This window comes from Canis aureus, chromosome 33, assembly GCF_053574225.1.
Source record: "Canis aureus isolate CA01 chromosome 33, VMU_Caureus_v.1.0, whole genome shotgun sequence".
NCBI lineage: Eukaryota > Metazoa > Chordata > Mammalia > Carnivora > Canidae > Canis > Canis aureus.
Window position 1 is genome coordinate 35,215,475 of NC_135643.1, and position 23,042 is coordinate 35,238,516.

General features: G+C 32.9%; 1 long non-coding RNA gene across 4 annotated transcripts in view; it reads left to right on the top strand.

Moving 5' to 3' along the window:
- The first annotated feature begins 10,805 nt into the window (after positions 1-10,805).
- The window catches only part of LOC144304268 (uncharacterized), a 57,748-nt gene continuing 45,511 nt past the window's right edge, over positions 10,806-23,042 (top strand). For all 4 annotated transcript variants that reach the window (XR_013371191.1, XR_013371189.1, XR_013371190.1 and 1 more), the window contains exons 1-2: positions 10,806-10,981; positions 15,295-15,412. This is a non-coding gene — a long non-coding RNA (uncharacterized LOC144304268). The remainder of the gene's footprint in view (positions 10,982-15,294; positions 15,413-23,042) is intronic.

Here is a 23,042-nt window from a genome sequence, read left to right on the forward strand (position 1 = left end):
CCAGAAAATGTTATAAATTTATAATTCCATATTTATAATGTTGGCCACAACATTATGATTATTCCTTGTCTGTACTTTACTATTTTTCACCATTTGTGAAGAAACATTAAAACAAGTTAAATGGTAGTGTGCCAAGTTTTTTCCCCTTCTTTTAAAGATGGTCGTTTAGCTAAAGTCTAAACAATGGGAACCCCTTGTGAGCATGCTCAGTATCATTGTGGAGAACCAAGAGGGCCTCTAACTATAACAATGTTCATGGTTGTGATGTTGTTGTTGTTGTTTTTTTAATAAAATTCCAAATGTTTATAAAAAAATGGATAATTAAACTACCTTATGAATAATTACGCACATATACACTAGTTATTTTTTCTTTTTAAGAATGTGTTTATTTTTTCTTATTAAGAATATGTGTTTATTGGACAGCACAGGTGGCTCAGCGGTTTAGCGCTGCCTTCAGCCCAGGGTGTGATCCTGGAGACCCGGAATCGAGTCCCATGTTGGGCTCCCTGCATGGAGCCTGCTTCTCCCTCTGCCTGTGTCTGTTCTTCTCTCTCTCTCTTTCTGTGTATCTCATGAATAAATAAATAAAATCTTTATTTATTTTTTTTTAAAGATTTTATTTATTTATTCATGATAGTCACAGAGAGAGAGAGAGAGAGAGAGAGGCAGAGACACAGGCAGAGGGAGAAGCGGGCTCCATGCACCGGGAGCCCGACGTGGGATTCGATCCCGGGTCTCCAGGATCGCGCCCTGGGCCAAAGGCAGGCGCCAAACCGCTGCGCCACCCAGGGATATGTGTTTATTAAATTACTAGCCTAAGGGCACCAAGATTGTTCAGTCAGTTAAGCATTTGCCTTTGGATCAGGTCAGGGTCTCAGGATCCGGGAATGAAGCCCCGCCAACAGGCTCCTTGCTCAGTGGGGAATCTCTTTCTCCCTCTCCCTGCTCCCTGCTTGTGCTCTCTCTCACTGTCTCTAAAATAGAAAGAAAAAGAAAAGAAAGAAGAAAGAAAGAAAGAAAGAAAGAAAGAAAGAAAGAAAGAAAGAAAGAAAGAAAAAAGAAAGAAAGAAAGAAAGAAAGAAAAAGAAAGGAAGGAAGGAAGGAAGGAAGGAAGGAAGGAAGGAAGGAAGGAACGAAGGAAGGAAAGAAGGAAGGAAGAAAGAAAGAAAGAAAGAAAGAAAGAAAGAAAGAAAGAAAGAAGAAAGAAAGAAAGAAAGAAAGAAAGAAAGAAAGAAAGAAAGATGATAGATAGATGATAGATGATAGATAGGTGATAGATAGATGATAGATATCTTTTTTAAAAATAAAAATACTAGCCCATAATCCCATGGGTAGTGAATATTCACATAAAGTAAAGCATTGAGTTACTTAGTTAATAGTTACATACATTTTACCTGTACATACCAAATTGCTGTTCAGATAGTATGTACCAATTTTTACTCCTGTGTTTGACTAGGCCTATTACCCCACATTCCACCATAATATGAATATTTAAATTTAAATTATAGTTTGCTAAATGAGCGCACAACTGTGGAGACCAGAAGACTCCTATGTCATTATTCTGTGCACTTGTGGACTATGACTGCTGCAATATAACATATTTTCACAATAAGTATATTATTTTTCTTTTCTATGAAATAGCTACCATTCTGGTTGGTATCTTCTGTTGATTTAGATGATGAAGGAAGCATAAGAAGTAAGGCTTATGAGTTTATAAAGCTTTAGTTAAAGCTTTGATTGTGACAAAGCTCATTCACTCTACAGTTGATTAAAAAATACTCTAGCTTCATCTGAGTAGGTTACCGACATAAACCTTACTTGAATTCCATTTGTCATCCCTCCTGATTTCCCAGAATTGCTTCTATCAAGAATATTGGAAAATACCTAGAAGCCTGAAGCCTTCCCAAGGCTGCTTTATACTCAAATGCAAGGCAGTGATTGATATGAGACACTATCATTCTCAAAAGCTCTGCAAAATAAAGATTAGTTTCTCTACCAAAATAAGTTTACTCAGGGAGTGCTCAAGCAAGTTACAATAACTTCACATTTTTCCTCAAATTTTATCATGATTTATTGAGTTATGCAATTGGAATGTCGGTATACTGACTTGCCCATGCCGAAGTTCATTCTGTATAATGCAAAAATGTCATAAATAGCAAAACACAAAAAAAGACAATTTTTTGAACTGAGTATTATAGCTATAAGATTAATTGCTCATTTATAGAAATAAAAAATAATAATAAATGTTTTGGTGTTTTAGGCTGAAATGACATAAACTTTGGTTTCCAGATATGACTGTTTAATTTTATGCATTTTTTCATTAGTGAAAGAAAAACTTGTATAATGAGCCCTAAATTAGGTATTGGTATCCTTCAGGCTAGTAGTTTTTCTAAGTATAAAATTCTATTGATCCTATGTCTGGCTTATTGTACATGAGGATAGAGTGCAATCCATTATCAGGAAAAGCAAAGCCATTAGACTCCTCATGCATTCAATTAGGCTATTACTTTATCTATCTTAATTGATACTGTTAATAGTATCATATATAATTGCTGCATATAGGCAGAAAACATGCTTGTTAATAAGTCTTAGCTAATTCACACAATGACATTTAAGCACTATCATTAACAGTGTACATACATCCAAGATCAATATGTGAACCATCTCAGCCTTAGAGTAGGTGGTGGAAAACAGTAATTCAGACTGGATGATGATAGTTTAAAGTGAATTCTAGGGTAATTCAGGGTTTTTTTCAGAGCACAAGGTTTCATTTTGCTCTTGTTATTTGGGGATAGGTATTATGCAGGTATATGAACTTGAGGTCTGGATTGATGAACAAAGGCTTTTGAAATTGGCATCACTGTTATTCACAAACCTTTATCTTTATGTCATAAGAATTAAGTTGAATTATGTTTTCAAAAATCCCTTCTCTTAACAAATTAAAACAAACAAAACAATTAGGTCTTTTCAGTTTATTTCAACTTACAAAAAACTACACTGCCATATATAAACTGTGTAGAAAGATGCAAAGACTAGAAATTACATTAAAATATATGACTTTTAAATTGTTGCTCTTCATTTAATTCAGGTTGCCCCATGAATGAAAACTAAGTGATTTTCCTAGCTATTTTAACTGTTTCAATCTATGAGACGCTGTTTAATTCAGCCTTATAAAATATGATAATTTCGCTTAGAGAAAATAACTTATGCAGTGGCACAGTATCTCAGTAGCAGGTAATGCAAAGTGTGTTTTGAATTGACTTGATATCAGGAGTGGAGTATGTTCTGGATCTGGAAAAGAGAGCTCCCCAGTTCTCTGTAGTAGATGGCTATACTACAGTGAAAATGGAGAGTGGGCAAAGAGTTAACCTCCATCCCAATAAAGGATGCTTTGTTTGAGACACATACTCTCCTACTCCCTAGGATTGCCCTTAAGATGTTCACTAAACTCTATTTTATTGTCTGAGCACTGCTATATTTGAAGAGAAATTGAACTGTAAAGAAATATAGGTCCTAGAAAGATTATTTGACTTGTTTAAGCCCTTATCCAGCAGTTATTTGCTGATATATAATTAGATTCTGAATTCCTTAGAACATCTTTTAAATTTTTAGTGGGGTGCTTAGATCACTGAACCATGAACTTAATTTAGAAAAATTTGCATAATATTGTGCTTTTTAAATCAATTTATGCACATATCTGACATATTTTCAATATGGAGAGAGGATATTTACAGTTACGTTGCCAAACCAGTTTAAAAAAATATTTTACTTCTGACACTAAGATGGCTTCACCTCAGACCTTTATAAACTTTATCAAGTATTTCTACCTTGTCTTCCCAATGGAAACTAAGGACTGCCTACAGCATTTTTACTGACTTTCATTTTCTGAGCACTATTTTGCTACTAGACTGGAAAATGAGTGAAGAACTAATTGGAAAAAAAAAGAGCACCTTTCTATTTTCCAGCTCAGTAAGATCCTTAAATGTTACATAAATTCTAAATGGTACAGCATGTAATATTTGAAGAGTGCTTTGGACTTGAACACTAGATAAGTCTATTCTTACAGAGAAAATTGTTTGAAAATCTGGAGGACATTTCAAACTGTATTACAAAACCACAAGTATGTAATTATCTCACAGCTATTTATTTCATTCAGAACAGTTTGGTAATTGAATAATGCATACTCATTATGGCAAAATTTCAGTTTCTCCTTATAAGTAGTCATCTCTATGACTAATCACCTCTTTTTCTGCTTCTGTGAACATAGTTTTGACTGGTATTTAGTTGTTCATTTGGGGGAAGGTAATGGAATATCTATACCATATATACAAGATATAGTAGGGACTAAAGTTTTAATTTATTTTTCCTTTTATTGTAAGAGTATCACAGACAGTTGTGAACATCCAAAAACTTCAATATGTATGTTGGATTAATTCTTCAAATACTTGTCGGATATGTACTTAGAGTTAACCTAGGCCACGTCATGCCTGGAGAGCTTGGGAAGATGATATTCCTCCTACTATCACCCCAGATTGAAAGATGTCAGGAAAAGCTCTAATTTATATAGATTGGTAAACAGAGCTCTAGAAGAAAGAAAATCATGATATCTTAACATACTGCTTTTGACTCTCCATTATTTTGTGTTTACTCAGTCCTTCAATATAAACCACTTCTCCCTGACATTTTGGTAGGAATGTTTCCAAAATTTTAGTTGAAATATTTTCACATCATCTACAACAGCTTTTTATACACACCCAAATTTCCCAAGTTAGTCTAAATATGTATAATACAAACTTAAAAGAGAAATGGCATAAAATTAAATTTAAAAATTCATGATTGACAGAAATAATCTATTTACATTGTTAATAATTTGAATCATTAAAAGTATACTGGGAAGATGTTGGTGACCCTTTGTTTGGTGATGATTTCTTAGATGTAACACTAAAAACACATATCATGAAAGAAAAAGAATAATAATTTGGACTTTTAAAAAAAGTGTCTGCTCTGCAAAAGACAATTAAGAATAAGGCCAGAATCTAAGAGAAAATATTTGCAAAACATATATATCATAAAGAACTGTTACTTAAACTCTAGGGAATTCTTAAAACTTAATAATAAAAGCAACCCAATTAAAAGTTAGGCAAAAGATCTGAACAAAAAAAAAAAAAAAAAGATCTGAACAAACAGCTTACCAGAGAAGATGAAAAATAAGCATATGAAAAAATGTTCAACATCTTATGTCATTAGGGAATTGCAATTTAAAACAAACAGTGAGAATCACATCTGTTAGAATGGCCCAAATCCAAAACACTGAGAACACCAAATGCTGGTGAGGATGTAGAGAAACAGGAACTCTCATTCATTGCTGGTGGGAATGCAAAATGTGACCACCACTTTAGAAGACAGTTTGTCAGCTTCTTACACAATTAAACCTACTCTTACTCTATGATCCAGCAATTGTGCTCCTTTATTTTTTCCCAACTGAACTGAAAACATGTCCACACAAAAATCTGCACATAGATGCTTAGAGCAGCTTTATCCATGATTGCCAAAGTTTGGAAGCAACTAAGGTGTCTTTTAGCAGATGAATGGGAAAGGAAATTGTAGTACATCCAGTCAATGGAATATTACTCATTGCTAAAAAGGAAATGAACTATGAAGCCAATGAAAATACGTGGAGGAACCTTAACTATATATTGCTAAGTGAAAGGAGTCAATCTGAAAAGGCTGCATTCTACATGATTTCAAGTATATGACATTTTGGAAAAGACAAAACTGTGGAGACACTAAGATTCTAAGTGATTGCCAGAGGTTTCAGGGGAGGGAGAGAGGGATGCATGGGTGGAACACACAGGAGTTTAGGGCAGCAAAACTATTCTGTATGATATTATACTGCTGGATATATGTCATTACATGTTTGTCAAGACCCAACAAATGTACAAAACAAACTGAATTTTAATGTAAACTATAGATTTTAGTTAATGATGTATTAATATTAGCTCATCAGTTGTAACAAATGTATCATTCCAATGCAAGAAGTTAATAGGGGTAAGAGGGAAGTTTTTGCTTGATTTTTATGTAAACCCAAATGTCCCCCAAAATAAACTCTACTTTTTAGAAGTGTATTTTAATTTCAGTTATACTATTAGCTACGTGAACTCAGAGATTATAATTAATCCTTGCAATTCTTGTTTTGTTTATAACCTTCAAAATGAGAAAAATAATATTTACACATTGATTTTTTTGTGAAAATTAAGTAAAAATGCATTTAAAATATGTGATTATGTATTTAGTACATACCAAGTGCCCAATAAGTGATAGAAGGTCCTTTATTATGATAATATGCTCACCTAATCGATTTGTTTATAGTGCTACAGAAATAAGTGCTCTTTTAGAGATTAATCTTGTTTCAACTACACATAAATTTAAAAAATTAGAGGAAACTCTCCTAAAATATCCTCTTCCCCCTGATGTTTTTCTGTTGCAAACATTGGATTCTCTAAACGTAAGGGGAATGTTCTTATCAGGCAGGAATAGTTAGATGGATGGATGGATAGATATATAGATACATACATACATTTATACAGACATAGAACTAATTGTGCTGGTTATATGTGGGCAAGGGGGAAGTGAATCTACTCTTAGCTTCCTTTATGCTGACAAGTAGCTTTCATCTACTTTTTTTATGTCTTGCTCTCTGTCTTATTTTTCTTGATCTAAAAGTATAGGCATTTACCTTCTATCTTGCCAGGGGTTTGAGTCACATTCAGAAGCAGGAAGCTCTACTTGGCCTTTCCTGGCCTGAAACCCAAGGTACCTGAACACCAAATCTGAAATTTGAAATAAAAAAGTATAAAATATAACACAACCACATAAATAACATTATCTTAGCCAAATATTTCTCTTAATTTTTAAAATATCATTTTCTGAAAAACAAAATTCTATGCTTTAAGCAGTTTTTCAATGGCGAGTATAATAACATTGTTTAAATAGGGAGCATCTGTTACAATGGGATCTCAGTCTACCACTATTTCCGTGGAACTCTTTATGATTTAGTAATTTTTAGTAAATAGATGTGCAAATCATTTTTTCAAATATTTTTTATTTGAATGTAGGTGACACACAATATCACATTAGTTTCAGGTATACAACTTAGTGATTAAGCTTCTCTATATATTATGTTATGCTCACCACAAGTTAGTCATGACAGCTTTGTAAGAATCAGAAGTGTACTGAGGTAAAAAAAATATTAAAAATGTATATTAATACCGCATTTTATCTGCTCCCTTAATTTTAGATGAAAACAAAGAAAAATGGATGTATATATCATATACATCATACACATACACATTCACAATGATAATATATGTGTGTATATATCATACACATCATACACATAGAGTCATTTTATATATATATATATGATAAAGCATTCACAGAATATACTGTCATTTGGCCTAGCAAGGATTCTGAACATAAAGGAATCGATTTTAAAAATGTATTCCTTAAATATTAGAGTGAAAACGAGTTTTCTGCAGAGCAACTGTTGATACTATTGAAATTATATTATTTGACATCTAGTTTAAACCTAAAAGAGCTAGATGACTCATTTTTCCCAAAATAACATTATTGATATCCCTCTCTATTATGGGCTGAATTTATTAATGTCTCCCCAAATTCAGATGTTGAAATGCTACCCTCCAATGTGATGACATTTGGAGATGATGTCTTTGGGAGGTAATAAAGGTTAGATGAGGTTATAAGAGGATGATCCTCATGATAAAATCAGTGAACTTATAAGAAGAAACACCCAAGAACTTTTACTTTCTCTTTCTTACTCCCCACAACCCTGCTGCCAGCATGTGCTCCAGAATGACATATGAGCACATGATGAGGTGGGAGCTGCCTATAAGTCAAGGGAGGAGCCCTCAGAATCAATGCACCTTGCTGGCCCCTTGATCTTAGACTTCCAGCCTCCTAAACTGTGGGAAATAAATTTGTTATTTAAGCACCTGGTCTTTAGCATTTTGTTATGGCAGCCTAAGCAGACGAATACAACCCCTCAATGTCCATGTTGTTAAATTATTTATTTTCTATAACACTTACTCTCTTAGAATACATTATTCATTCATCCATTTTTACAAGTGTATTTTTTTCATAGAAATTAATCTTCTTAGGAGCTTATCTATTAGAACACTGGCTACCGTAGGTACTCAATAAATACTGTGAAATAAATTGATAAAAAAATCAAAAGACTTAAGCCATCCTCTAGAGAATTACATTTTGCCTTAACTTTTACATTTTATGATCATTCCCATCCTTATTTATCTTATACATATATTCTAAGAATAGATCTAATAATAAAAAATCTTAAGATTCCTTAAAAACCATGTCTATGCCTCCTTGCTTTATTATGGTAATTAAAACAGAGAGAGAACCAGAGAGAAAGGGAAATAGAAGGAAAGGGAATATTGTGTTTTTCCAAATTAAATAATATATTATGATAATATTAAAATGAACCTTTGTGAACAATTTTGTCAATGTAAAAACTAGAGTATCAGTGATAACTTTGAAGTTCATTGCATGTTCCTCCCAAATCCTCCCATCTCCCTGCTTATCCTCTAGATTGCTAAGCTCACTTCATATTTCCATGGTGCTGTCTTTTCTGTCCTTTATTCTAATTTATTTCCTCACTCCTATCCTCCAACTCACAATTCTCTTTTTGCTTGCTATTTTAATTCTATATTTTTAAATAATCAGATTTGGCTTTTTCTATTCTTTATATGATTCCAAAATGTAGAGTCTTTGAAGATCTATGGTTTTTGCTGAAACTCATTTATAAGGTATGCTTAAATGGTTATTTTAACTATATCTAAATTGTACTAAATGTGTGGCAATGCTAAGATACTAAATTTCTTCCAAAACCAGTGTAGGTTTGCCTCTGATCGGGAGTGAACGGACACATATGACATTTTAGCAGACTACATGGGTCCTAGTTTAATGTAGACATCTGAGAACTGGCTCTTACACATTGCTTCTTGCCAGAGACTTAGTCTCATAATCCCAAAGCAGGTCTCCATAACTGCAACCCTAGTTTTACATTTGCTTATTGCCCATATTTCAGGTGATAGCTTTTCAATTTGTTTGCTCTGTTTTTTTGCAATTCTAGCAGTACTTTAAACAATAGAAACAAAATTTCTTTTTTCTACCCCTTTCTTTTTTATCCTGGTAAAGTTAACTCTTATTTTCTTCATTGCTGTTCTCAAACTTCTATTTGCATATTTATCTAATTAGGCTCGGACCACTGAAAAAGTATGCCCAGGTCCAGGAAAGAATGCAAGACACTTGCACACACACACACACACACACACACACATATCTCACAAAACTACATTTATTTCTCTGAGCAATTTTCTGAGGCCATACTCAAGAGAAACCCTTGGATACCTTTTAGCAGAATCAAAAGACTTTTGATACGGGAGAGCGTGGTTCTTGTCTCACGGAGTCGAAGAATGAATCTCGCAGACCAAGGAGAGTGAATAAAGGGATAGAAGTTTATTAAGTGAGAATACAGAGAAAGCTCTCAGATGTGAGAGGGATCCCGACAGGGTTGCCACTGAGAGCTTGTAATGTTGGTCTTTTATTGGAAGCCAACCAGGGATCCTAAATTCTTTTAACATTATCTTCTGGTATCATCATTGAGCAAGTACCAGTGATAATATCTTTAATGGCTTACTTCTTCTTCGGGGTCCGGTTATTTGTTGGTCACAGATGACTGTCATAAAAAGATACCCTTCTTGCCCACACCTAGGTCAGGGTAGTCTGGTTTATTCCCTTATCTCTGGTTTCCTTACACCTCAGCATTTTTGGGATTTTTTTGTGAGTCTGCCCCCGGGGCCCCCACTTAGCCCTGCCTACCCCCATTGTCCCTAACTCAGAAGTATATTCCTAAAAGTACAAGAATGGTTGATTTCGAGGGAATTGCATATCTTAGTAAATAAAATAAGATAGAAAATATATAGTAAGCTTAAGTTCTAGTAGGAAAGACCAAAATAAGATTTTCTTCTAAAATATACCCTGAAAAGTTTGAATTTAGAAATCATCAATTAAACAAAACAGGATGGAGCTCTGGCTTACTAGGAAGTCTATAATATGAATTTGGGGACTCAAGAAAATAGAAGAGCACAGTTCAACATAATTTTTCAAACCCCATCCAGAGAGAAAGAATAAAAGGAGGCAGAAGAATGATATTCTGTTCTTTGAAGAAATTGTACTGATAAACAAGCTATTAAGACAGACATTTAAATAGCTTATAGTCGGGACATCTGATTGGCTCAGTGGTTGAGCCTCTGCCTTTGGCTCAGGTTGTGATCCTAGGGTCCTGGGATTAAGTCCTGCATTCAGGTTCCCCACAGGAAGCCTGCTTCTCCCTGTGCCTATGTCTCTGCCTATCTCTGTGTCTCTCATGAATAAATAAATAAAATCTAAATAAATAAGTGAGTAAATAAACAAACAAACAAATAAATAGCTTATAGTCACCATGAGATAAGGAGGCAAACTTTTCCAACCCCACATCTTATGTTTTCCCACCAATGGCCAGAAGCGGGCTACTGACATCAGTGTTGGTTATTAAACTTTTCTGTCTCAACTTGAAACCCAACCCACTGTACTGTGCTTTAGAATATTGGAGCTGGAGGTCTACAAATAACGAATCTCCTTTGCCAGTTGCCTTCATCATGGAATTTTCCAGTATGAGGTTCTGAATAGGTATTGTGATGCCAGAATGAAATGACTTGCAATTTTGTTTGAGCTTCTTATTTCCCGCCTTGTCACCCCAAAATTATTTTTCACTCTGCAACTTAATGCCTACTCAGTGATATCAAAACCACTTAGGCAGCATTTACTTCTCTGTGATTGGGATCCCACCAACATGGAGATTATCCTCTAACTCTACCAATAGAAAATGGATTAAAAATTGTGGGTATGTACCATAGAACACTACACACAACTAAAAAGAATGACAACTGCTACATGTATAACCACACAGGCATTTTGTTGAGTGAAAGAAACTGGGCATATAACATATTTAATAATTCAGTTTATATTCAGTTCATAAGAGACAAAAATAATGTTTGTTGATGAAAATCAGAATAGTTTTTTTTTTTTTTCAACAGAGTCTATAAGGAAAGGAGCATGTAGGAAACATCTGTGGTTTTAAAAATATATTCAATATATTTATCTGAGTGGTAGTTGTACAGGTGCCTGCCTATGTAAAATCCGCTCTATGTTTTATAATTAGTAGACGTTAGGCATTTTATGTATATATATAGCCACAAAAATCAAGACAAAATAATAATTATAATTACTATTATGAATTATTATAAGTAGTGTAGATTATGTTTTGACACTGGGTTGCCAATATAATTGGGAAGAGCCAACACTAGGAAAAAGTAGTTCCAAACTCAAAATCCCAAAGAGAGCAAAATAATATTGAAAAAGTAAAACAAACAAAGCTCAAAAGAATAGATAAAACTGGAAACAAATTTTTAAAATATTACTAAAGAAAATACACAAAAAATTATTATGTACTCAGACATATCCAAGTGGTTATTACTTCTATATCTTTATTTTGCCCCCACTCTTGAATGCTAGTTCATAATGGAATTAGAATCAGTGGTTCAAAGGCAAATCAAGTTAAAATTTTTAAAGGAGTAGGATTTTGAAACAGATAAAAACCTAAATTGAAATATGTATTTTATAAGAAATAATGGTAAGAAAATATCATGGAAAAAAATCAAAACATATAGTTAAGATATCAATTGTACCACAGACCAGAACATTCAAAATAATTATATATTCTTGTTTATGACAAAGAAGTAGGTGGTAGAGTAGGGGGATGTGGAGTACAAGAATGCTATAGTTTATAGTTATTAATTCAAAGTATTGAAAAAGAATATAAACTTAAATAGTTCTTAATGTATAACTCAAATAATAGGAATAAAGACTGAGTAAAAAACATCTTGAACAATTCAAAGAGTAAGTATGATAGGGAGTGGAAAAATAATGTGAGAAAAATAAGAGAAAAATAGACATCAAAAATAATTTCAAAGATATGTGCAAACTGGATATACTTTCATATTACATTCTGAGACTGTAAGAAAAGTTAAAAAATAAAATAACTAAGCCAACACAATCCAACTATATACTCTGTGTAAGGAATATAAAACAAAGAAATGACCCAGAAAAGCTAAGAATAGAGAACCAGAAAAAATATATGTGAGGCAGATATTAAGAAAAAGAGGGCAGGTGTATAATAATATATATGAAAAGTCAAATGCATGCCTTTGCATAAAAATATTTATCAAATAGACTCAGGAAGGTTTAGAAGTCTCAAATGTAGGTCATGACATTAAAATAAAGTTAAAAGAAACATCTGTGTAAACTTGGGCAAGTTAATTACCCTCCCTGTGTTTCCCTGTGAGTATTCAATGAGTGAATATAATAGTATCAGACACATATTGAGCACTATGCAAATCTTATGATTATTATTGATGCTATGCACAAATACATAAGACACCATCACTTGCAGGATTAAAAATGAAAACAATCTACATGTCCATCTGAGATACTTAGAAATTATAGATAATCCATATCATGAAGTAAGGTGCTGCATGAAAGTGTAGACAAAGGATTTTAGTCATAAACTTAAGCAAGTAAGGCAAAGCATGGTGTCAAAAAATCAAATGGAAAATAAAAGTATTTGTGCATACGTGTGTGTATAAATACATTCACACACAAATCTGTATATATACATAAAATTCATAAAAAAAATTCTTGACAGGGCAGCACAGGTGGCTCAGCAGTTTAGCACTGCCTTCAGCCCAGGGCCTGATCCTGGAGACCCAGGATTGAGTCCCAGGTCGGGCTCCCTGCATGGAGCCTGCTTCTCCCTCTGTCTGTGACTCTGCCTCTCTCTCTCTTTCTGTTTCTCTCATGAATAAATAAATAAAATCTTTAAAAAAAATCTTGACAGAATGTGTGCCATATTTTTAACAGTGGTTAAACACTAGAAGAGGCTAAAGTCTGTGAAAGGAGAGGTAATATTAATAATGTATTAATAATGACTCACATTTATTAAGCACATTTTATATACCAAGTAATAAACTAAATAATTTAAATAGTTTATGTCATGAAGGACTATTAGAAAGGTATGATTATTGTCTAGATTTTACAGATAAAGAGACTAATATTCAGAGTTTACTAACTTAACCAGTGTTATGTAGGCATCAGGTTCTAAAGTTCAAATATGAATAGACTGTAACTCCAAAAGCTAAAAATTTGCCCACTGCCATAGATAGTTTTTATTTTATTTATTTCATTTCATTTGTTTTGTTTTGTTTTGTTTCATATTAGATATAGGCAAAGGTGGTCTGTTTTCCAGAGCACAGTTTAATGTTCCTTATGATTAAGGAACTCACCTGAAACAGCATAACCTAATAAACACTCCTCTTTGCTAATGGAGCCCAAAATTCAGAACAAACATCTTTGGTTGTCCCATTTTTTGATGGACAAAGGGGAAAATACATAACTTTCCAATATATTGCTAAGTCCACAGCCAAAACAAAAATAAATAAATGAAAGAAGTAGTAACTGATTATTTTCTCAAATCACATCATTTTTCTAAATATATATATTTTCTATTATAAAGTAGTTTTAGATTTACAGAAAAGTTCTGAAGACAGTAAAAGAATTCCTGTGTGCCCTGTGCCCAGGTGCCCCCATTATTATCATAGTATGTTTTATTTGTTATAATGAATGTACCAATATTGATACATTATTACCTGATGTCCATACTTTATTTGGAATTCTTGACATTTTACTTAATCTCCTTTCTGTATTCCAGAACTCTATCCAGGACACCATATTATATGTAGTTGTCATGTCTCCTTAGATACCCCTTGGTTAAGAGAGTTTTTTTCACAATTCCTTGCTTTGAGGATCCTGAGAATTTTGGGTAGTACCATTTGGGTCTTTTGTAGAATTTCTCTTAATTAGGATTTGCCTAATGTTTTTTCTTAATAATTAGGCTAGAAGAAAGAAGACCACAAACGTAAGATTACATTCTTATCATATCATATCAAGGATTCACAGTATCAACATGACATATTACTGCTGAGGTTGACTTTGATCATTTAGCCAAGGTAGTGGTTGTCATGTTTCTCTACTGTAAAGTTATTGTTTTTTCTCCCCTTTCCATATATCCCCAATTAAAATAAGTCAATCTGTGTATGCATCACTGAAGGATACTCGAGGAGTGGGTAGTTATGTTGTATCTTTTTGAGGGCAATGCATCTATATAAATTATGTAGAATATTTCTGCACAGGAGAATTGTCTCTTCTCTATTTATTATTTATTCAAACATTTTTATACCTTTATGGACTAATTAATATACTTTTATACTCATATTCTTTTGTCTTTGGTCATTGGGAATTTTTTAGTTGGCTCCCATATCATTTTGACAGATGCCCATTATTGTTTGTTTGCTTATTTTAGCACTTTCTTGCTTTCTAATACTATAAGATACTTTGGAATCCTCATTAATATTCTGTCCCTTAATCCTAGAATTAGTCATTTCTTTAAGAAGATCTGGTTATTCTTATTGGAAATTGGTATTAGAAACCAGTAGGCACTACTACTGTTAATTGCTACAAGTGTGTTGTTGTTTTTAGGCCCTCTCAGTTGACAGAGCAAGGAAATACATGGTATGTGTATGCTATCCTGTGCATGTACATACATCTATACTTATATTCATGTATATATGTATGTGTATGTGTGAATGTGTGTGTTTGTCATATATTTACACACACTACTGTTAGTTCTACATTAAGCTTAACATGAGTTCATACTATTGGCTTCAACTCTGAACCATTACACTATGGTTAATTCTAGCCTTCATCTCTGGCTTGTCTAAACTCCATTCTAACCATGAAGAATCTGGCTCCCACCATCTGTCTTCCATTTATTTATTTGTTCAATTCCTGTATACATGTATAATGGTTTTAGAATTGCTAACACATATCCTTACAGGAAACAATTTTAGCAACTGGATTCCTCACACATTTTCAAAATTACTTCTGTTAGCATTTTTTTTTTTCTCTCAGACCCTTCAGTGATGTTCTTTCATTCATTTGTAATACAATTAGGTTTCCTTGTCACTGTCTGCATGCCAACCTGGGATTTCCCAATTGCCTGTTATTATTTTTTTAAAGATTTTATTTATTTATTCATGACAGACACAGAGACAGAGACAGGAAGCAGTTCCCTGCAGGGAGCCTGATGTGGAACTCAATCCCAGGACCCCAGAATCACAACCTGAGTTGAAGGCAGATGCTCAACCACTGAGCCACCCAGGTACCCCCTAAATTATTGTTTTTAATTTGCTTGCATTAACTTCCAGCATAAATTTGTCACTACAAATGACTTTTTTAATTATGTAGAATATTTAAATCTTTAAATATTCTTTAAATATTCTTTTAATTATGTAGAATATTTAAATCTTTAAATATTTAATCTTTTTTAAAAGATTTTATTTATTTATTTGAGAGACAGAGAGCCTGCATGAGCAGGGAGAGGGGCAGAGGGAGAGGGAAAATCAGGCCCCTCCCTGAGCAAGGAACCCCAGAAGGGGCTCCATCCCAGGACCTCAGGATCATGACATGAGCCAAAGGTAGACACTTAACCAAATGAACCACCGAGGTGCCCCTACAAGTGACTTTTTGGGATTTTGATTAGAAATGCATTAAATCTGTAGATCAAATTGGGTAGAATTTATATTTTATATTTTTATATTTGTATCTTTATATCTTGTCAATATTGAGATAAATCCATAAACAGAAAAAAGCTTTCCATTTATTTAGATCATGAGTTCTTTTGTGAATATTTTGCTGTTTTCTACATACAAATCTTATATGTATTTTGGTAGATTTATTTGGAAGTTCTTCTTTAGTGTATTTTGATTGGTGTTGACTTTTCAATTTCAAATTCAAGTATTCATTGTTGTCATGTAGTAATACAATTGACCTTTGTATAGTGACCATGTATCATCTGATCTTAATATTTTCATTTCTTTTTCTTCACCCATTTTCCCTACCCCTACACTTCACCTCTGACAAGCACATCTGTTCTCTGTATCTATTCCTTTGGTTGTTTGTTTTTGTTTCTTTTGTTTATATTCCACATATAAGTGAGATCATACATTATCTATTGTTCTCTGTTCTGATTTATTTTACTTATATTAACTTTATAGTTTCAGGATTTTTATGTTGTTGTCATCTATGTTTTATTTTCTCTGTTCTGATTTATTTTACTTATATGAACTTTATAGTTTCAGGATTTTTATGTTGTTGCCTCAGTTTTATATATTCCCCACATTTATACCTTTTCTTTCCCTGTTTCCTTCAGTCTGCTTCCTCCTGCCCTTCCTTCCTTCCTTCCTTCCTTCCTTCCTTCCTTCCTTCCTTCCTTCCTTCCTTCTTTCCTTCCTTCCTTCTTTCTAATTTTGTACTAGCTGGGACATACATTACAATGTCAATAGGAATAGATATCCTTACCTTGCCTTATTTCTAATCTTAGAATAAAAGAATTCTATCTTTCAGATATAAAGTAATGATGATGTTAGCTGTGGGGTTTTGGTAAACATTATCATTTCAGAAGATTCTCCATATTCATACTTTGTTGAGTATGCATGTCTTAAATGAAGGTTAGATTGTGTTTTACTGATTAATATGACCATATGATTTTACTTTTCTAGCCTAGTTATATTGTAGATTACATTGATTAACATTTTAATGCTTAATTAGCCTCATATATCTGGAATATATCCTAATTGATCCTAGTATATAATTCTTTATAACATCAGTGGAATCAGTTTACTAATGTTTTTTGAGGATTGTTGCATCTAAGCTCATGACATAATTGCCTGTAGTTTTTTTCTTTTTATGCCATATCATGGTTTTGGTATTAGGACATTGCTGACTTCATAGAATAAGTTAGGCAATAAATCTCTGCTCTAAGAGATTTTGGAAACTTGGTATTATTTATTCCTTAAATGTTTGGAAAATTTTACCAACAAAGTCCTCTATCTGTACCTGGTACTTTCTTTTAAAAGAAAGCTTTTAAATACTCCTTCATTTTCTTTAGTAGGTATAGGCCTATTTAAATTTATTTTTTATGAGTTTAGTAGTTTGTGTCTTTCAAAAAATGTCTCCATTTTATCTAAGTTACTGAGCTACAGGTATTGCATTGTTTATAGTATCCTCTTATAATCCTTTTAGTGCCCATAAGATCAGTAGCAATAATGCCTCTCTTTCTTCTCATTTTTTAAAACTTTATTTTTTTTAGAGTAGTTTTAGGTTTACAATGAAGTTGAAAGGAAGGTAGAGGAGATTTTCCATATACCCTCAACACCTCTACACCCATAGCCTCCCCCATCATTAACATCACTTACAGGAATGATATTTTTTTTATATACAAGATGAATCTACATTGACACATCATAATCCCAAAGTCCATAATTTACCTTAGGGTTTCACTCTTGATTATTATATATTCTATGGGTTTTGACAAATGACTAATGACATATATCTATAATTATAATATTATATATCAAGTATAGTTGACCCTTGATACAACTCAGGTTTGTGGGTCTACTTATATGCAGAATTTATGGTACAATACTATAAATGCATTTTCTTTTCATTATAATTTTCCTAGTATTTTCTTTTCTCTAGCTTAGTTTATTGAAAGAATATAGCATATAATACATATGCACAATATGTGTTAATTAACTCTTTGTTTTCCTGAGATTTCTGGTCAACGGTGGGCTACTAATAGTTAAATTTTAAGGGAGTCAAAAGTTATTTGTGGATTTTCAACTGCATATAGTAGAGCCCCTAACCCCTGTGTCATACGAAGGTCAATTTTATTTTTATTTTTTATTTTATTTTAATTTTTTAAATTTATTTATGATAGTCACACAGAGAGAGAGAGAGACAGAGACAGAGACACAGGCAGAGGGAGAAGCAAGCTCCATGCACTGGGAGCCCGAAGTGGGATTCGATCCCAGGTCTCCAGGATCGCACCCTGGGCCAAAGGCAGGTGCCAAACCGCTGGGCCACCCAGGGATCCCCAAAGGTCAATTTTATTTTTACTGCCCAGAAAGTCCCATGTGCTCTGCCTATTTATCTCCCCTTTCCACCCTGGAAACCACTGATCTCTTTATGGTCTCTATGGTTTTGTCTTTTCTAGAATGTCATATGGTTGCAATCATACAGTACATAGCTTTTCAGTTTGGCTTTGTTCACTTAGTAATATGCATTCAAGTCTCCTTAATGTCTTTTCTTGACTTGATAGCTCATTTATTTGTAGCACTAATATTCCATTATCTAGATGCATCATAGTTTATCCATTCACCTAATCTTTGTTACTGTCAGGTTTTAGCAATTATGAATGAAACTTTTATAAACATCCATGTGCAGGGATGGTTGGGTGGCTCAGAGGTTGAGCCTCTGCCTTTGGTTGAGGGAAATGATCCCAGGTAGGGGGATTGAGTCCTGCATTGAGTTCTGCAAGGAGCCTGCTTCTCCCTCTGCCTATGTTTCTGCCTCTCTGTCCCTCTCACGAAAAAATAAATACAATCTTCAAAAAAAAAAAAAAATCCATGTGCAGGTATTTGTGTAGAAATACATTTTCAACTTGTCTGGGTAAATATTAGGGAGCACTATTAACTGGATCATACGTTAAGAGTATGTTTAGTTTTGTAAGAAACTGCAAAACTGTTTCCCATGGTTGCCTTACCATTTTGTATTCATACCAGTAGTGAATGAGAGTTCCTGTTGCTCCACATACGTGCCAACATTTGATATTATCAGTGTCCTAGATCTTTCTTTTCTGGTATTAGTAGTTGGTGTCTTCCCTCTTTTTACATGGTTAGCCTGGCTAGAGGTTCATCAGTTTTGTTAAGTTTTTCAGGGGTCCAGATGCTGATTTTATTGATTTTTATCTATTGTTTTCCTATTTAAAATTTATTTTTCTTCTCTCTCTCTCTCTCTTATTATTCTGCTTGTTTTAAAGCTGAATTTGATCTTGTTTTTCTAGTTTTCTAAGGTGGAAGATTAGTTATATTGATTTTAGACCTGCATTATTTTCTAATATATGCATTCATGCTATACATTTCCCTCAAATGGTGCTTTTGCTGCACAAAATTTAAGTCTTGATAAATTGTATTTTTGTATTAATTTAGTTTAAGATTTTTAAAAAGAATTTATACTGAGACCTTAAAAAAGTCTGTAAGTTATTAGAAAGATAGTGTATAATGTCCAAGAATTTGGAATTTTTTAGTTATATTTTTCCTATTGATTTCTATCTTAATTATGTTATGAGGACATATTTGTATAATTCTGTTTTTTTTTTTAATTTGCTGTTTTACAGCCCAGAATACAGCTATCTTGGTGAATATTTCATATAAGTTGGAAAATCACATTTATTTGCCTGTTGTTAAAGTTTTCTGTACATGTCAATTAAATCAAGTTGATTTATTGTGCTGTTCAGGTCATCTCCATTCTTACTGATTTTCTGCTTGCTTGATTAATGAATTATCAACAGAATGTATTTCCAGTCTACAACATTGATAATGGATTTGTCTATTTCTCTTTGCAGTTCTTACCTCATGTGTTCTGATACATTTTAAGTATATACACATTTGAGATGGCTAATGTCTTGTTGGAGAATTGCCCCTATTATAATTTTGTAATGCCCACATTATTACTCATAAATTTCTTGTTCTGAAGTTTGTTTCACCTAAAACTAATATAGCTACTTCAACCCTCCTTTAATCAGTGTTTTCATGATACATCTTTCTCTAATTACATCACTTGCAACCTATACTGGTCTTTATATTAAAAAAAAATAATAATAACCCAATCTTACAGGATCTTTTAATTTGTATATTTATACATCCACATTTAAAGTGATTATTTATGTTTTTGTATTAATATCTACTATATTCCTAATTGTCATCTATTTGTTATATTTGGTCTTTGTTTCACCCTCCCTTTTTCTGCCTTTTCCAATTCTATTTGAGCATTTATATGATTTCATTCTATCTTTTCTCTTAGCATAGAAATTATACTTTAAAAAAGCTTTTAGTTATAAAGCATAGGGAAGATAGACAATGGTATTGTAATAGCTCTGAATGGTGATGGATTACAGCTACACTTGAAGTGAGGCTGGCATATCAAATACACTTGTTAAATCACTATATTGTACACCTGAAACTAATAACATTGTGTATTAACTATATTTTAATTTAAAAAATACTAATTATTCAGAATTTACAATATGCATTTTTTCTTAGACTAAATCTACCATCAAGTAGCACTCTACCACTTCATATGTAGTACTGGCACTTTATAACAGTGTCCCAGTTCTCTCTCCTGTTACTTGTGATATTGCTGTATTACACTTACCCATATGCTCTAATTAACCCATACATTTTTATTTTATTACTTTAAGCAAAGAGTTATATTTTAGATCAAGTAAGAATAAGAAATAAAACAGAATATCTTCATTATTCCTATTCTGATCTTTTTTTTTTATGTAGATATGAATTCTGACCTAAATAAATTTCCTCTTACCTGAAGAATATTTTTATCCTCTATTTCAGGAAAGGTCTGCTAATGATAAATTCCTCTGTGTTTGTTTGCCTAAGAATATCTTTTTTCTTTCCTGTACTACTGAAGGATAATTTCATTGGATATAGAAATCTAAGTTGGTAGTTTTGTTCTTTCAATACTTTGAATATTTCACTCCACTCTCTTCTAGCATGAATGGTTTTAGACATTAAATCTCCTGTAATTGTTATCTTGCTCTTCTATAAAGTGTTTTCTACCTCTCTAGATTGATTCTTTAAGATTTTCTCTGCAATTTGAATTTGATATGTCTAAGGGTTAGTATACTCATCCTTTCTTTTTCTTTTTCAATTAAAAAAATCTATGTCTTGCTTGGTGCTCTGAACTTCTTGAATATGTAATGTGATGACTATGTATTCTGGAAATTTCTTGGCCATTGTCACTTCAAATATTTATTTTTCTCCATTTTTTTTCTTCTCTGGTATTCTGATTTCACATATGTATAGCTTTTGATATTGTCTAACATAATAGGATATTCAATTTTAATTTTTCTTCATTCTTTTTTCTTTTGACTTTCAGTGTGGAAAATTTCCATTGACATATATTCAATTCACACTTTTTCCCCCTGAGCTTTGTTGAGTACTGATGAGCCTTTAAATGTATTCTTTATATATATATATATATATATATATATATATATATATATATTTCTGTGTGTTCAATTTTTATCATTTCCTTTTGATTATTTCTTAGAATTTCATTCTGTTTCCATTACCCATATATCTTTTGATGCTGTCTACTTTGCATATTTGGGCTCTTAAGTTGTGAATCATAGTTATTTTAAATACCCTAAACACCCTGTCAGATAATTATAATACTTGTGTCATATATGAATTTTATTATGATTCCTTTACCACTTCAGATCATGTAATTTTTTGCATTTTAATATACCTCACAATTTTTTTGTTGGATGTCAGACATTTTGTAATGAATAACAGGAGATGAATTAAGTAGATCTTTATAGTACAGATCTTTGTTATTCTGGATAATAGTTGGGTTTATGTTTAATGTTTGTTTAGCTAGGTATCAGATGCTTCAAATTCTTTTTGTGTCTTTGATTTTGTCTCCCCTCTTGTCTTTAAACTTCCCTGAAGACCCTTCCTCAGAGATAGTCTGTATCTTCAAGCTCTTCCATCTGTAACCCACTGTTACTATATTGGAACTCTGTATGATGACAGGAAGTTGGGTAGAGGTAGTATTCTATAATCCTTTAACCAAATCTTAGTCTTTTCAAAGGCTTATATCTCAAGGCTGTGTACTTCATTAGTGTTTTTTTCAGTGGTACAGCTTTTGGTCCTTTCTCTGGCTCTGGTGCTCCCAATCTGCTGTTTGTTTGTTTGTTTGATGGGTTTGTTGTTGTTGTTTTTGTTGTTGTTGTTATTATTGTTTTAGGCTTTAGCCCCTATTGACCATGTTTTATTTAGCATAGCATTTTCCACTTAAGTGCTACAGACAGGCTGGAGGTTACTGGAGTATAAATGAATTCTTTTCTCTCACCTGGGGTAAAGTTTTAAAACTGTACTCTAGTACAGTTATTTTCCTTGAAGAGTAGGCCTTTATTACTGAGAAGGCTCTGGCAGTATATTAGATTGGTTACTCCCAGAGCCAAGAGGTAATCTTTGTCAGATCTTCACATGGAAATCAGAGACTTGAGGGGACAGAAAGTGATGGAAGATTCCTGCAGTGAAAGCCCATGAAGATATGGTAGCTTCTGAGAGCTTACCAATCTCATGCTACTCCACACTCAATCTCCACTAATTTATCAAAATAACCATTAAGTGTTCCTCCTAGTTTATTCCTACAACCACTTTTGTTCCAGGAAAGCAGATTTAAGTTTCCCTATTTCTCTGGCTGCACCTCTTAATTTCTAGATATTGGATCAGTAACTTGCCCTTTTTGGATCCAAGAAAAGTCACTGATTTCAGTTTGTCTATCTTTTTGTTGGAGAAGGAGTGATAACTTTCCAGTTCTTTATATATTGGAGTTAAAATCAGAAGTCCTCCTCACTTTCCTTTAGAGATAAATTTACTATAATTTGCTTAATTACAAAATAAAATGGATATTGAAGTGTTGAATACTTTGTCAAGTATCTCCATGCAAAAATCTGAATTTTCTAAAATGATTTAGTTAAGATACTTGAGAATCAACCAAAGAGAGTTACCAATAAAAGATAATAAACATTTTTAATGCAAACTTTTATGGAATAATTGAAGAAAATTAGCTTGCTTGAAAGGATCATATAAGGGTAGATGCACAAAAATACCAGAATCTTAATTGAAGGATTTGAGGAATGG